A 4321-nucleotide genomic window follows, 5' to 3' on the forward strand; every position below is an offset into this window, starting at 1 on the left:
AAACTAAAAAAATTATTTAAAAAAAAAACGATTACAATTTTAATCAGAAATCGAATGCATTGATCGCATTTGATGTGACTGCTGTAAGGCCCACCATCGTGCAATTTCAAGGGCATAGATTGTACTAATACATGTCAGAGGTCGTCTGTTCTTAGAATCCCAATTTCCGAAGATTCAATCTGTATCTTGTTACTCCTGATCTCTTGTTTATTTAGGGACCTCCAGATGGTTCAGCCCGTTGTTATGGCCATGAGGTAGACTTACCGATGGGGTCATCCAGTTTGAGAATCTGATGCTCTTTGATGGGATAGCAGATGTTGCCAGAAAACTCTTGCGGATTGCAGTATTCGTTGAGTGAAAACAAATTATTTGTTTGTAGAAGCCAGCTTTTCTTGTATGACAGCCGCATCGTATGTCTCCAGGGGCGATGCCTGCTAGGATAAGATAGTCCATATGGGCTACAATTATGCTGCAAAACAACTATAACTCAGTTTTTCATTGTTTGTATCGTAAGGATTTTTACATTTTTACTTATGTATATCGATAATTCGATAATATTTTCAAAAGTGAAAAACAATATTTTATAAACTAACTCGGTTTTTATAAATGTTTAATAAAAGAGTTTGATGGTGAAAAATTTGTATTTTTAGGTTTACAGATTACGGAAATAAAGTTTATTATTTCACAAAAGGTGAAATTCAGAGGAGCTTCTTGGCGAATATCAAAGTGGTTTTAGGCCTGGTCGATCAACAACAGACCAGATCTTTGTGCTAAGGCAAATACTGGAAAAAACCAATGAATTTAATATCGACACATACCATCTTTTCGTAGATTTTAAATCGGCCTATGATAGTGTCCTAAGAAATAAATTGTATGAAGCCATGGATGAATTCCACATTCCCGATAAACTGATAAGATTGGTTAATGCTACAATGTGTAAAGTTGTTTGCAAAGTCCAAATACAGGGCGAATAATCACAGGCATTTGAAACGCATGTTGGGCTGCGACAGGGAGATGCGCTGGCGTGTCTCCTTTTTAACATAGCTTTGGAAAAGCATATGCAGATGATGTTGATCTAGTTGCCCGCACAACACGCAAGCTAGAAGAAATGTATACCACCTTGTCACACGCCTTAAAAAATATGGGCCTGCAAGTAAATGAAAATAAAACTAAGATAATGGCATCAACACCCAACAATAGAGCCAGAAACATCGGCCACCAACTCACGGTTGATAATTCTACCTTTGAAGTGGTGGACAAATTCACATACTTAGGCTCCCTGATCACCAAGGAGAACGTCATGACGGAAGAAATCAAGCGAAGAATAATCCTAGCAAACAAATGCTATTTTGGACTGAGTAGACATATGAGAAGCAGAAACTTAAGCCAAAAAACAAAAATAACCATATACAAAACCCTTATACAACCAGTGTTGACATATGGGTCAGAGGCATGGACCATTTCCAAAGCAGATGAAAATCTCCTGCTTATATTTGAACGAAGGATCCTGAGAAGAATATTTGGTGGCATCTGTGAAAATGGTGTTTGGAGAAGGAGGTACAACTACGAGATATATCACAGATATAAACATATATTTGGTGGTAAAGACGTAGTATCCTTTATAAAAATAGGAAGACTAAGATGGGCAGGACATCTGGCAAGATCACAGCAGAACAACCCTCCTAGAAGAATCCTTATGTCACAACCTGTGGGAAGTAGAAAAAGGGGTAGACCAAAACTCAGATGGAGGGATGGTGTAGATGAGGATGGTAGACAAATAGGCGCAGCAAACTGGCAACAGTTGGCAATGGATAGAACTGACTGGCGTAATAGACTTGGGAGGTCGAGGCTCTTTTATAGGGCTGTAGCACCAATGATGATGATGATTTCACAAAAGGTAATTAAGAAAATCTTGCACATTTCAAAATAAAATTTCAATTATTTCAATGCAACCTAAACATAATTTGTCAATTGGTAAAGATCAAAATTTGGTAGAAAATCCAAAGTACAGCTGGTTCCTAAAAAAACTAATACCGACTGACCGATACTGAATGACTTTTAGCGTATTTTGTAGACAATTGAGCAGTGTCTACACTGATGACGGACTCTTTAGTCCGAAAACGTTCTGATGTAGCCCGAAAGAGTATTTTTAATTATTTACCTTTTATAAAGGATTTTTGAAATAAAACTGTTGTAAATCATGGTATGCTGTCAACTACAGGAATTTCATTTTCCTTGTGGAACTCATTGGTTTCAAATACATTCGTACGGCAATGGTTTATGACCTTGCTGGTAACCCTTAATATCTATTTGAAGATTTGTATTTGTAATGAGCTGTCAGTTGCAAACAAATATACTTTATTAATCTTCATCCCTTTTAAAAATGAGTTTTACTGCTAAGCTAAATATTAAAAACAATCCAGAAATTTGTTTTCTGTTCATATTTTAATACGTTTGGATATTTCTATTGAACAAAATTAAATGAATTAAAAACATACGGACACAATATAAAAAAAAAACAGAAGCCTTAACCTAATAATTAATATACTCGTAAGAATTAGAACAACCCCAACGAGATCTGATGAAACCGTGTATTCTGTAATCCTCGTCCTTTGTCCGTAGTCCCAGTTGCTGTAAACATGTTGACCCAATTGCATCACTCAACTATGTGTTTAGCGTTAGCGCCATAATTAAGTAAGTATCGATAATAGGTCAAGGTCGTCAGAATGACAGAACAAAACAGGAATAATGAGCGTTAAACAGTCGTGGTGTGTCGTTATGCAATGTTGAATCGACAGTTAAAGTTCCTGATTAGGCAAAGTAATTCGGGAGTTGTTTCGAGGAATGTGTTTGTTGTGTTTACTGTAGAGTTTGGTGGAGGTTAAATCCAGAAATCGCTGATACAATTGCTCTACTTACTATATTTTCCGTAATTATTACTAAGTTAATTAGACGTATTAGAATATTATTATTAAAAGTAAGAATAAAATAATTAGATTTAAAGGCATAAAGAAAGGCAAAAAATCGTTAAAAAGCGTTAAGATTTTATGAAAAAAGCATTTCATTATACAAAGAAGCATAAAATAAGCATATAAATTTTGCTAAACCATTTTTACGAAAATTAGCCTTAAAAATATTAAAACTTAGCTTGAGAACTCCATTATATATTTATTTAAAAATGAAATAGAATAAACAAAAAAGATATATAACTAAAATAAAAATGTTTTAACCTAATATTTATAGACACCCCTTCTTCTAGAGATGTTGGCGACCACATTGACTCATCTTATTCTATTAACAACAGCTCGAAATGGATCAGTTGACGTTAGACCAGTCCACTTCCTAAGATTGGCCAGCCATGATATACGACTACGCCCAGGGCCTCTCTAACCCTCAAGCTTACCTTGTATAATCAACTGTAAAAGTCAGTATTTATTATTACGCATGATGTGGCCGAAGTAAGCCACTTTCGTGATCTTTACGGCGTTAATAATTTCTTTGTCTTTTCTTGGACTCTGGAGAATAGTTATGTTACTGTGATCTATATATGAAACCCTTAACATACGTCACTAGTACCAGATTTCAAATGCCTCTAATCGTTTTATGGCATCTTCTGTAAGGCTACAGCTTTCTACTCCATAGAGGAGGACACTAAAGACATAACATCTAAGAATTCTTATGCGTATATTGATACTTAAAAATAAGTTGTACCACAGCCACCTAAAGTTACAAGCCATGAAGTAGAAATTTGGGAACATCTAAGGGTAGTCCTGTTTGAATGTGGACAGCTGATTACAGTGAATTGATAATTATTTGTATATTATATTTTTTTAAATTAAAATTAAGTGCTTTTATGTATCTAGTCAGTTATTTAAGTTATTTATTAAGTTAGTTGTATATTCGACTAATTATTGATATTGTACTACAGGTTGAAATAAACTCAAATGCTGTTAGGTCCACCTAACATTGATATTCTCCACCTAACATCCTATTCCACACCTAACCAAACGTTGTTAGGTTAGGTGTGGAATTTCATTATTCTCAGTATTTATTTAGATATATTTTAATTATTTTGTTATATTAACCCTTTGGGCAATGTAATCACAGTTTTTGCAACAACTGAGGGTTTGTTCTCCGGTTAATATCGTAATACATAATTGAAACGCCACAAAAGCTGCAATATATTGTTTTTTTCATTTACAGATACCAAGACATTGTTGTGTACCTCGATGTAAAAGTAATTACACAAGCATTCTGAACTTGGAAGGGCCTGTAAGCACATTTTCTTTCCCAAAAGATCAACAATTATGTGATAAATGGT

This window comes from Diabrotica undecimpunctata, chromosome 4, assembly GCF_040954645.1.
Source record: "Diabrotica undecimpunctata isolate CICGRU chromosome 4, icDiaUnde3, whole genome shotgun sequence".
Taxonomy (NCBI): domain Eukaryota; kingdom Metazoa; phylum Arthropoda; class Insecta; order Coleoptera; family Chrysomelidae; genus Diabrotica; species Diabrotica undecimpunctata.